Source organism: Ranitomeya imitator, chromosome 4 (genome assembly GCF_032444005.1).
Source record: "Ranitomeya imitator isolate aRanImi1 chromosome 4, aRanImi1.pri, whole genome shotgun sequence".
Classification (NCBI taxonomy): Eukaryota; Metazoa; Chordata; class Amphibia; order Anura; family Dendrobatidae; genus Ranitomeya; species Ranitomeya imitator.
In genome coordinates this window covers 671071928-671085200 of record NC_091285.1, presented here as the reverse complement: position 1 = coordinate 671085200, position 13273 = coordinate 671071928, and the positions used below count along the sequence as shown (strand labels likewise).

Here is a 13273-nt window from a genome sequence, read left to right as displayed (position 1 = left end):
GTATGTGCCAGACCACTCCTTCACCAGCTCCCCTATGCGCTAGACCACTCATTCCCTTATGTGCTAGACCACTCCTTCTCCAGCTGTTTCATGTGCTAGACCACTTCTTCCCCAGTTCCTCTATTTGACAGACCACTCATTCTCCAGCTGTTTCATGTGCTAGACCACTCCTTCCCCAGTTCCTCTATTTGACAGACAACTCCTTCTCCAGTTGCCCTAAATGCTACACCATTCCTTTCCCAGTTCCCTTATGTGCCAGACCACTCCTTCACCAGTTTCTATATGTGTCAGACCACTCCTTCCCCAGGTCTCCTATCTGGCAGCCAACTCATCCAGTTCACCTAGGTGCTAGACCACTCCTTCCCCAGTTGTCCCATGTGCCAAACCACTCCTTCTCCAGTTCCCCTACATGCAGACCACCCTTCCCCAGTTCCCCTACGTGCAGACCACCCTTCCCCAGTTCCCCTACGTGCAGACCACTCCTTCCCAAGTTCCCCTACATGCCAGACCACTCCTTCCCATGTTCCCCTACATGCAGACCACTCCTTCCCCAGTTCCCCTATGCACCAGACCACTCCTTCCCAAGTTCCCCTACATGCCAGACCACTCCTTCCCATGTTCCCCTACATGCAGACCACTCCTTCCCCAGTTCCCCTATGCACCAGACCACTCCTTCCCAAGTTCCCCTACATGCCAGACCACTCCTTCCCCAGTTCCCCTACATGCAGACCACTCCTTCCCCAGTTCCCCTATGTACCAGACCACTCCTTCCCCAGTTCCCCTATGTGCAGAGCACTCCTTCCCCAGTTCTCCAATGTTCCAGATCAGTCCTCCAGTTCCCCTATGTTCCAGACCACTCCTTCCCAAGTTCCCCTATGTACCAGACCACTCCTTCCCCAGCTCCCTATGTGCCAGACCACTCCTTCCCCAGTTCCCCTATGTACCAGACCACTCCTTCCCCAGTTCCCCTATGTGCAGACCACTCCTTCCCCAGTTCTCCAATGTTCCAGATCAGTCCTCCAGTTCCCCTATGTTCCAGACCACTCCTTCCCCAGCTCCCTATGTGCCAGACCACTCCTTCCCCAGTTCCCCTATGTACCAGACTACTCCTTCCCCAGTTCCCTATGTGCCAGACCACTCCTTCCCCAGTTCCCTTATGTAACAGACCACTCCTTCCCAAGTTCCCTTGTGTACCAGACCACTCCTTCCCCAGTTCCCCTATGTACCAGACTACTCCTTCCCCAGTTCCCTATGTACCAGACCACTCCTTCCCCAGTTCCCTTGTGTACCAGACCACTCCTTCCCCAGTTCCCTTGTGTACCAGACCACTTCTTCCCCAGTTCCCATACGTGCAGACCACTCCTTCCCAGTTCCCCTATGTACCAGACCACTCCTTCCCCAGTTCCCTTATGTACCAGACCACTTCTTCCCCAGTTCCCATACTTGCAGACCACTCCTTCCCCAGTTCTCCTATGTGCCAGACCTGAGTAACCCTACGGTGCTGTCATTTATGGGAGTTGAACAAGTGAATGGGAATTCGGCATCTGTAGGTAAAGATACTTTGCTATTACTAAAGAAGAGCGTTTCATTATCCGCACAGATGAGCTCGGTCCCTTGGGGAGGGATGAGTGCAATGACTGAAATGAATTTTTCTAGTGAATATGATATAATATTAGTGCTTGCAATGATGTCACAGGAGTTGTGTCCTATCACATAAGTAGGTGTGCTGTTGGGGGACCCTGAAGAAGCTCAAGGCTGGAGCGAAACAGCTCTTGTATCTATGTATCCATGCACTCTGCATTGTGCTTTATGCTGTTTTTAAATTCTATGGAATATAGCGGGCTTACATTTTGGTGACTGGTAAGTGCCGCAATAATTCTTCCTTTGTAGAGTATCCAGTTTTCCTACGACCACTCCTTACTCAATTTTTGTTTGTGCCAAACTACTCTTTCCTTAATTCTCCAGCATGGTAGAACATATTTCAATGATTAGAGAACATGATCTTCTGAGCAGCAGCACCCAGGTAGGTGTGCAGTACAGGTGAGTGATTTGGGAAAGTTCATACCTCATATGTGTCCTTCTGTGTCCTCGGTACCAGGCAGTCACAACCAGTCACCAAATTACACAATCAGCTCATTGTGCCACCGAGTAACACAGGACACACTCAAGGTGAGAGAAGGAGAGACGGGTGCTGCAGAGAGCGCGACAGCCAGGTGAGCGCTCACAGCACATAGACAGGTGGTTGGGCTTGTAGGGTGAACTGATGGGGTGCTAGACGGGTAGGTGGTGCAGTGACAGAATTCTGGGCATGTGGAGTGAAGTCATAGGGTGCTGGGTGCTTGGGATACAGTGACAAGGAGCTGGGAGTGTGGGGTGTACAGACCAGGAGCTGGGAGTGTGGGGTGTACGGACCAGGAGCTGGGCATGTGGGGTGTACAGACCAGGAGCTGGGATTGTGGGGTGTACAGACCAGGAGCTGGGAGTGTGGGGTGTACAGACCAGGAGCTGGGAGTGTGGGGTGTACAGACCAGGAGCTGGGAATGTGGGGTGTACGGACCAGGAGCTGGGAGTGTGGGGTGTACAGACCAGGAGCTGGGATTGTGGGGTGTACAGACCAGGAGCTGGGAGTTTGGGGTGTACGGACCAGGAGCTGAGAGTGTGGGGTGTACAGACCAGGAGCTGGGATTGTGGGGTGTACAGACCAGGAGCTGGGAGTTTGGGGTGTACGGACCAGGAGCTGGGAGTGTGGGGTGTACAGACCAGGAGCTGGGAGTGTGGGGTGTACAGACCAGGAGCTGGGAGTGTGGGGTGTACAGACCAGGAGCTGGGAGTGTGGGGTGTACGGACCAGGAGCTGGGATTGTGGGGTGTACGGACCAGGAGCTGCGCATGTGGGGTGTACGGACCAGGAGCTGGGCATGTGGGGTGTACAGACCAGGAGCTGGGAGTGTGGGGTGTACGGACCAGGAGCTGGGCATGTGGGGTGTACAGACCAGGAGCTGGGAGTGTGGGGTGTACAGACCAGGAGCTGGGAGTGTGGGGTGTACAGACCAGGAGCTGGGAATGTGGGGTGTACGGACCAGGAGCTGGGAGTGTGGGGTGTACAGACCAGGAGCTGGGATTGTGGGGTGTACAGACCAGGAGCTGGGAGTTTGGGGTGTACGGACCAGGAGCTGAGAGTGTGGGGTGTACAGACCAGGAGCTGGGATTGTGGGGTGTACAGACCAGGAGCTGGGAGTTTGGGGTGTACGGACCAGGAGCTGGGAGTGTGGGGTGTACAGACCAGGAGCTGGGAGTGTGGGGTGTACAGACCAGGAGCTGGGAGTGTGGGGTGTACAGACCAGGAGCTGGGAGTGTGGGGTGTACAGACCAGGAGCTGGGAGTGTGGGGTGTACGGACCAGGAGCTGGGATTGTGGGGTGTACGGACCAGGAGCTGCGCATGTGGGGTGTACGGACCAGGAGCTGGGCATGTGGGGTGTACAGACCAGGAGCTGGGATTGTGGGGTGTACGGACCAGGAGCTGGGAGTGTGGGGTGTACAGACCAGGAGCTGGGCATGTGGGGTGTACAGATCAGGATCTGGGAGTGTGGGGTGTACAGACCAGGAGCTGGGAGTGTGGGGTGTACGGACCAGGAGCTGGGTTTGTTGGGTGTACGGACCAGGAGCTGCGCATGTGGGGTGTACAGACCAGGAGCTGGGAGTGTGGGGTGTACAGACCAGGAGCTGGGAGTGTGGGGTGTACAGACCAGGAGCTGGGAGTGTGGGGTGTACGGACCAGGAGCTGGGAGTGTGGGGTGTACAGACCAGGAGCTGGGAGTGTGGGGTGTACAGACCAGGAGCTGGGAGTGTGGGGTGTACAGACCAGGAGCTGGGAGTGTGGGGTGTACAGACCAGGAGCTGGGAGTGTGGGGTGTACGGACCAGGAGCTGGGAGTGTGGGGTGTACAGACCAGGAGCTGGGAGTGTGGGGTGTACAGACCAGGAGCTGGGAGTGTGGGGTGTACAGACCAGGAGCTGGGAGTGTGGGGTGTACGGACCAGGAGCTGGGAGTGTGGGGTGTACAGACCAGGAGCTGGGCATGTGGGGTGTACAGATCAGGATCTGGGAGTGTGGGGTGTATGGACCAGGAGCTGGGAGTGTGGGGTGTACAGATCAGGAGCTGGGATTGTGGGGTGTACGGACCAGGAGCTGGGAGTGTGGGGTGTACAGATCAGGAGCTGGGCATGTGGGGTGTACAGACCAGGAGCATGGCGGTTATGGAGCTGAGACAGGGGTCCAGATGTAAGTGGAGCAATGACAGGGTATTGGGTATGTCGGTGAAGAGACGGGGAGACGTCTGTAATGCCAAGTACTGGGCGTGTGTGTGTGTGAAGGGTTCTTTGTGTGTTGTGCAGTGACAGGGTGCTGGGTGCGTGGAATGTAGGGACAGGGCGATTAGTGTGTGTGGAATAGTATGGGGTGAGGTAGACAGGATCTTTGTCTATTGTGCAGTGACGGTGGTACGTGGATGAGGGGTACAGTCATACAATTCTTCGTTTGTTGAAAGCAGTAGCTGGGTACAGAATTTGGTAGCGGGGTGCTATGAGAAATAGGACCAATGTAAAGTGCGCTGCTTGCACAAGGAGCGGGGTGTAGGATAATCTGACAGCTTTGCAGTTTATAATGGCAAAGACGGTTCCAGGAGTGTGACAGGCGCAGGGTGTAGTGACAGATTGCTGGGTGTAGTGACAGGGTGCTTACCATGAGGGTACAATAACAGGGTGCTGCTAGCTCTGGGGTTGAATTAATGGGCTAAGGTGATTAGGTGTATGGCTGAAGTGACAGAGTGCTGGGTGTTAGGATGAAGTGACTGGGTGCTGGGTATTTGGATGAAGTGACAGGGTGCTGGGTGTTGGGATGAAGTGACAGGGTGCTGGGTGTTGGGATGAAGTGACAGGGTGCTGGGTATTTGGATGAAGTGACAGGGTGCTGGGTATTTGGATGAAGTGACAGGGTGCTGGGTGTTGGGATGAAGTGACAGGGTGCTGGGGTGGAGTGACAGGGTGCTGGGTGTTGGGATGAAGTGACAGGGTGCTGGGTGTTGGGATGAAGTGACAGGGTGCTGGGTGTTGGGATGAAGTGACAGGGTGCTGGGTGTTGGGATGAAGTGACAGGGTGCTGGGTATTTGGATGAAGTGACAGGGTGCTGGGTGTTGGGATGAAGTGACAGGGTGCTGGGGTGGAGTGACAGGGTGCTGGGTGTTGGGATGAAGTGACAGGGTGCTGGGGTGGAGTGACAGGGTGCTGGGGTGGAGTGACAGGGTGCTGGGGTGAAGTGACAGGGTGCTGGGGTGAAGTGACAGGGTGCTGGGTGTTGGGATGAAGTGACAGGGTGCTGGGGTGGAGTGACAGGGTGCTGGGGTGAAGTGACAGGGTGCTGGGGTGGAGTGACAGGGTGCTGGGTGTTGGGATGAAGTGACAGGGTGCTGGGGTGGAGTGACAGGGTGCTGGGGTGAAGTGACAGGGTGCTGGGTGTTGGGATGAAGTGACAGGGTGCTGGGTGTTGGGATGAAGTGACAGGGTGCTGGGGTGGAGTGACAGGGTGCTGGGGTGAAGTGACAGGGTGCTGGGGTGGAGTGACAGGGTGCTGGGTGTGGGGATGAAGTGACAGGGTGCTGGGGTGGAGTGACAGGGTGCTGGGGTGAAGTGACAGGGTGCTGGGGTGGAGTGACAGGGTGCTGGGGTGGAGTGACAGGGTGCTGGGGTGGAGTGACAGGGTGCTGGGGTGAAGTGACAGGGTGCTGGGGTGAAGTGACAGGGTGCTGGGTGTTGGGATGAAGTGACAGGGTGCTGGGGTGGAGTGACAGGGTGCTGGGGTGAAGTGACAGGGTGCTGGGGTGGAGTGACAGGGTGCTGGGTGTTGGGATGAAGTGACAGGGTGCTGGGGTGGAGTGACAGGGTGCTGGGGTGAAGTGACAGGGTGCTGGGGTGAAGTGACAGGGTGCTGGGGTGAAGTGACAGGGTGCTGGGTGTTGGGATGAAGTGACAGGGTGCTGGGTGTTGGGATGAAGTCACAGGGTGCTGGGTGTTGGGATAAAGTAACAGGGTGCTGGGTGTTTTGGGTAAAGTGAATCAGATGGGAGCTATGATTTGTGACTTGCTGTAGGGGGCGCTCTATTTCTATAGTAATATGTGTGTATATAAATGTATATATATATGTTTTTTTCTTTTTACCCACTTCTTGTTATATGTTTGTACCCATGAAGCAGGACACGGCGTCCGTAGGAAGGCACAGTGTTAGGGGAGGGGGTGCATGTTATGTCATTGCCTGGTACGGGACGTGTCCAAGGTCAATCCGTGTACAGTATATGGAGAAGGCCAGTGAACGATGGGGCGCTGATTAGGGTGGGGGAGGGGAGGGGTGCAGCATGTTGTATATTTAGTATAAACATGTTGTGGTTCTGGCTGTGATAATTACAGCCTGCGATAATCAGTGTCTCATGTCCCCATATAACACATGCCCCCCATATCCATTATCGGCTGTAATGTTATGGAGCGGCCTATAACACTTGATGCCATGTAGTGCCAGCCAATGGTTCCCATAATGCAAGTCACTGATGATCCCAAAATGCCAGCTAACGATGCGTCCACAGTGCCAGCCACATACTGTATGTACTGTATACTCTTTAATAACAACCCCCGATGTCTCTATGAATGTAGCCCCCCGATGTGGTGACAGTGCCGACTGGGATTTGTAGTTCCACAGCCACAGCGGTAGTGTAACCCCGATGCAGGTTCACAGTCCTGTATGTGTGGATGTGGTCTCCCTGGTTAATAAGTAGTCTCTCGCTCTCTCTCGCTCTTTCTCGCTCTCTCGGTGACTGTCTCTCACCAGCACTGTGTGTGTGGCTTCTACTGACGCTCACTGTCAGTAAATATCTCCTCATCTGTTTGGCAGATACCAGCGAATTCCAGCAAATCCCGGATTTCTGAGAAGAAGTGAGTGTCATCGTCACCCCAGATGTGGTATCACGCGATTGGCTCAGATACACCCGCTCAGCATACAGTATCACACATAGCTCAGAAGATATTACACACAATAAGCTTAGGTACACCAACTCACCACACAGGATCACATATGATCGGCTTAGATACCCCTGCCTAGTAGACAGTATCACGCACAAATCTGGACAATTTCTGTCTTACCCTGGTTACACACTTACAACATTCATGGTCCAACTACAGACACACGACGTCCTGACTGGCCACGGGTGTGCTGACCAGCAGAGGCGTAACTAGAGTCTGATGGCACCCGGTGTAAAATTTGGACCTGACCACCCCCTGCATGTTTGTCAGATGTATGGGCCAGGGTAGTGTTCCAGATCCTGTGAAGACATACGTGTTCGCCCTCTCATGTAACAATATCCCCCTTCCTGTAATAATGTCCCCATCATGTGACCCTTTCCAGTAATAATGTTCCCCTTCCTGGCCCTTTCCTGTAATTATGTCCCCCGTCCTCGGTCTTTTCTAGGCATAATGTCCTCTATCCTTGGCATTTTCCTGGTATAATGTCCCCTATCTTGGGCCCCTTCCAGTAATAATTTCCCCCATTCTGGTATAATGTCCCCCATCCTGGGCCCCTTCTTAGTATAATGTTCTCAATTCTGGACCCCTTCTTAGTATAATGTCCTCCTTTCTGGGCCCCTTCCTAGTATAATGTCTTCCATCCTGGGCCCTTTCCTGGTATAATGTCCTCCATTCTTGGCCTCTTCCTCTCATAATGCCCCCAATCTTGGGCCCTTTCCAGTAGTAAATGTCCCCCATCCTGTTATAATGTCTCCCTTCCTGGGTCCCTTCCTGGTATAATAACTCTAGTTCCTGGTATAATGTCCTTCATCATGGGCCCCTTCCTGGTATCATGTCCCCCATTCTGGGCCCCTTCCTGGTATCATGTCCCCCATTCTGGGCCCCTTCCAGGTACAATGTCTTCCATTCTGGGCCCCTTCCTGATATAATGTCCTCCATCCTGGGCTCTTTCCTAATATAATGTCCTCTATTCTGGACCCCTTCCTGGTATAATGTCCTCCATTCTGGGCCCCTTCCTGATATAATGTCCTCCATCCTGGGCCCCTTCCTAGTATAATGTCCTCTATTCTGGACCCCATCCTGGTATAATGTCCTCCATTCTGGGCCCCTTCTTGGTGTAATGTCCTCCATCCTGGGCCCCTTCCAGGCATAATGCCCCCCATCCTGGGCTCCTTCCAGTAATACATGACCCCCAACTTGTTCTTCTGCTCTTCTCCAACAAAAGATCTTGGAGCTCAGATCACATTCATCTTAATAGGAGCTGGAGTACACTATTTATATACAGTGCCTTGCGAAAGTTTTCGGCCCCCTGGAACTTTTCAACCTTTTCCCACATATTATGCTTCAAACATAAAGATACCAAATGTAAATTTTTGGTGAAGAATCAACCACAAGTGGAGCACAATTGTGAAGTTGAACGAAATTTATTGGTTATTTAAAATTTTGGTGGAAATTCAAAAGCTGAAACGTGGGGCGTGCAATATTATTCGGCCCCTTTAACTTAATACTTTGTTGCGCCACCTTTTGCTGCGATTACAGCTGCTAGTTGCTTGGGGTATGTCTCTATCAGTTTTGTACATCGAGAGACTGAAATTCTTGTCCATTCTTCCTTGGCAAACAGCTCGAGCTCAGTGAGGTTTGATGGAGATCGTTTGTGAACAGCAGTTTTCAGCTCTTTCCACAGATTCTCGATTGGATTGAGGTCTGGACTCTGACTTGGCCATTCTAACTCCTGGATACGTTTATTTGTGATCGATTCCATTGTAGATTTTGCTTTATGTTTGGGATCATTGTCTTGTTGGAAGACAAATCTCCGTCCCAGCCTCAGGTCTTTTGCAGACTCCATCAGGTTTTCTTCAAGAATGGTCCTGTATTTGGCTCCATCCATCTTCCCATCAATTTTAACCATCTTCCCTGTCCCTGCTGAAGAAAAGCAGGCCCAAACCATGATGCTGCCACCACCATGTTTGACAGTGGGGATGGTGTGTTCAGGGTGATGAGCTCTGTTGTCTTTAGGCCAAACCTATCGTTTGGCATTGTTGCCAAAAAGTTCGATTTTGGTTTCATTTGACCAGAGCACCTTCTTCCACATGTTTGGTGTCTCCCAGGTGGCTTGTTGCAAACTTTAAACAACACTTTTTATGGATATCTTTCAGAAATGGCTTTCTTCTTGCCACTCTTCCATAAAGGCCAGATTTGTGCAGTGTACGACTGATTGTTGTCCTATGGACAGACTGTTCCACCTCAGCTGTAGATCTCTGCAGTTCATCCAGAGTGATCATGGGCCTCTTGGCTGCATCTCTGATCAGTCTTCTCCTTGCTTGAGATGAAAGTTTAGAGGGACGGCCGGGTCTTGGTAGATTTGCAGTGGTATGATACTCCTTCCATTTCAATATGATTGCTTGCACAGTGCTCCTTGGGATGTTTAAAGTTTTGGAAATCATTTTGTATCCAAATCCGGCTTTAAACGTCTCCACAACAGTATCACGGACCTGCCTGTTGTGTTCCTTGGTCTTCATGATGCTCTCTGTGCTTCAGACAGAACCCTGAGACTATCACAGAGCAGGTGCATTTATACGGAGACTTGATTACACACAGGTGGATTATATTTATCATCATTAGGCATTTAGGACAACATTGGATCATTCAGAGATCCACAATGAACTTCTGGAGGGAGTTTGCTGCACTGAAAGTAAAGGGGCCGAATAATATTGCACGCCCCACTTTTCAGTTTTTGAATTTCCACAAAAATTTAAAATAACCCAAAAAATTTGTTCAACTTCATAATTGTGTTCCACTTGTTGTTGATTCTTCACCAAAGATTTACATTTGGTATCTTTATGTTTGAAGCATGATATGTGGGAAAAGGTTGAAAAGTTCCAGGGACCCGGATACTTTCGCAAGGCACTGTATGTTGGTGGTGGGAGCTGCAAACAGCTGATCGGTGGAGATGCCAGGTGTCAGATTCCCATCAATATCTAAATCCTGGCAATGCCCATTTAAAAAGGCAAATCTGCCATTCAGGATTTCAAAAAAGCCAGATGACAACTCCTGTAAGAGCCGTGATGGTGGCCATAGTGGATGTCACCCAACTATCCCAGAAACACATGGTTGAATAGAATATTTATCAACGTTTAATCCAGGTGGGACTGATACAGGGGTGGACATATCATTGGTGCAACCTGTGTGGCCGTACAGGGGCCCAAGAGGTGCAGGGGCCACAGCAACCTCCAAAGCAGCAGGGATGGTGCACTATGAGGGGCTCCTGGGCTGCAAAGGGCCCAAACATTGTTCTTGCACAGGGGCCCCTCCTGTCTGTGTCCGCCAGTAGACTGAAGCCGATATCACCCAAAACTGGACATTTCTTTCAGAAGGGCTGACTCTTGACACCAAGATTAGCAATTCTTGTCAAAGGACCTCTGGACAAATAATGATTAGGGGAGGTGGAGAAATAGGAAAATGCTGTAGATGTCCCAGGGGCGGATAGTTAATAGGATGTCACCAGACACACGTATGTGCGGCTGCAGCGGTCATATTATTGATTGATAGGTCAGTGGCCTATATGTCACTAACAGTCATAAAACTTGACAGCAGGGGGAGCTGAGGAGCAAAATGCAGAATAAGATGCCGATCAGTCCGCGAGTATATAGAGTCCATGCATTATATCCACCGCGTTCCAATTACGGTATTACACAAATGCTATTTTTCTCAAGTCTTGCTGAATAATGGACGCAAATAAGTCAGTATAATGTTAAAATCATCAACCGTTAGAGGATAAATCACATTTTATTGGACAGACCTCCCAATGATAGCCGGATAACAGGCCAAGTTACATGTTAACATAGGAGCCCTTCTTTGATATCACCTTCACAATTCTTGCATCCATTGAACTTGTGAGTTTTTGGAGAGTTTCTGCTTGTATTTCTTCCCTCCCAGAGCTGCTCTTCTGATGTGACCTGCCTCCCACGCTCATAGATCTTGTGCTTGATGATGCTCCAAAGGTTCTCTATAGGGGTGAGGTCGGGGAAGATGGCGGCCACACCATGAGTTTATCTCCTTTTATGCCCATAGCAGCCTATGGCTCAGAGGGATTCTTTGCAGCATTGTCAGCATGAAGATGATTTTATTGCAGTTTTTCTTTTTGTACCATAGAAGAAAGAGGTCAGTTAGAAACTCTATACACTTTGCCAAGGTCATATTCACACCTTCAAGTGGCTACCAGCTCACTCTCCGTGATTCCAGCCCAAAACATGGCTCTCCGCCACCTCCGTCGCAGCCTTGTTGGGACGTGGTGAACCATCCAACCATCCACTACTCCACCCATCTGGACCTTCTAGGGATGCTCGACACTCCTCAGTAACTGAGACTGGTTTAAAATCAGTCTTCATATATCTCTGGGTCACTGCAACCGTTTCTGCATGTGAGTGAGTCGCCCGCCAGGGCCGTGGGGATTCTCGGCTTAAAGGGGGATGTCACAGTGGCGGCGACCTGGTCCGTGGCCATGTTAAAGGGAATGTCCTTAGAGGGGTTTCTGAAAAAAAGATTGTTCGTGACGCCACCTGTGGTATTTGCTCAGTGGGGGCCGACACTGCTTAAAGGGGTCCACTGGGGCGATGTTATGGCAGCTAGATGGTATAACTTCCCACAGGTGAAGTATATCCCCAGGGCTCCCGTGTATAGATGAGGATGGTGAGAGGTGCGGTAAAGAACGAGGACACAGGTTTGCTGTCTCTTTACCTGGTTTACTGAATTCTTCAAGCAGCCACAGTCCAGGGCACCAGATCACAGGTACAGACAGGGTCCGGCCGGCTTGGAAGCGAATTCAGAGTCCCCTTCACCAGGTTTGGATGGAAACCTTCCTACCAGCGCTTTGGTGTAGTCCCTTGCTGCCTGTGGCTTCTATCAAGGTTCTCACAGTCCTCTCTGTCCTCCATAAAGATGGGACGCAAACCCGTATGACAGGTGGCTCAAGCCTTTTTACAGTGTCTCTATCACGACCTGGGCTCTATGAGTCACTGTACTTCCTGGGTATTAGGGCGGACAGGTAACATGTAGTCCAGCTGTCCTGACGGTTTCTGCTGTAAGCCTTAGAGTCCCTCATAGCCTCGGTCTTCCGGCTACCAGTGTCTGTGCTCTGCCAGGGAGGTAGCCTAGTCGCAGCTGTCCTCCCCAATTGTCACTCTCCTGTGCTTCGCTCTCCTGCATGCTCACTTTACACTGTTCTTCCTTCTCAGTTTCTCTGTCCAGGAGCTGCAGCACCTTCTTGGCTGCATGGCCCCTTCAGACTGCTCTCTTCCTTCCTTCCTCTGTCTGCCAGGAGCTGCAGACCCCCATGTCTGCTCAGCTATTCTCCATTCGTACCAGCCCCGCCTCAGCTGAAGTTCTGTGACTAGCTCCTTTCTGGCTTTTCCCAGCTCTCCTCTCTGTACTCTCCCTCAGACTGCTCCAGTCTCCTTGCTGGCTCTCTCCCACTCCTCCTACTGACTGACTGACTTTCCCTCCAGACCAGAATACATATCTAGGGAAGCCACTCACAAACCGGGTCAGGGCTCCCCCTTCTGGCCTGGAGTGTGAACATGTTGTGTGCTTTGTGGTTCCCTGATGAAAGAGATCTTACCTTGCTTCCAAACGTGACATCACTCTCCCTGTGAGGAAAGCAATGCCACTGTAACAACCACGACCCTGGGGTGTTACATGAGCACTGTTTAGGGGTGGCTGAATAGTAGGTCTATGCACAACTGAAAGCCTTTGAAGGATCCTACTCCTTGAACTTCATAAGACTCCACAGGCACCAGCAGCTTCAAATAAGTTGTTGCTGCTTTGCAATTGTATTTTGACAGCTGTTCTCTTAATCTGATGAATTTGTCTGGCAGAAACCTTCCTCATTATGCCTTTATCTGCACGAACCATCTGTGCTCTGTATCAGCCACAAATCTCTTCACAGTACAATGATCAGGCTTTTGTTTTGGTGCAATATCTAATGTTTGCATACGTTTCCCAAGGCATTGCACTATTGGATGATTTTTCTTTTCCATGTCACCTGAAAAATGGTGAAGTCCTTCTTAAGTGTCTTAGTAGCAGAGAAACAAAAGTGAACCAGGGAAAGAAGAACTAATAACTGGCAACTGGAGGCAGGAAGCTAAGAGTTAATTTAGTGTGTAGCTTCCCTGAGAGCTCACAAAATGGAGTTAATAAGAAAACAATGTTCA

The 13273-nt window shown here is 51.2% G+C and overlaps 1 protein-coding gene across 1 annotated transcript in view; it reads left to right on the top strand.

Annotated features, from left to right (window-relative positions):
• Positions 1-2103: 2103 nt before the first annotated feature.
• Positions 2104-13273, top strand: part of MISP3 (MISP family member 3) — a 41709-nt gene continuing 30539 nt past the window's right edge. Inside the window, exons 1-2 of the mRNA XM_069767277.1 lie at positions 2104-2213; positions 6937-6977. The gene's annotated coding sequence lies outside the window, so the exon portion shown is untranslated. The remainder of the gene's footprint in view (positions 2214-6936; positions 6978-13273) is intronic.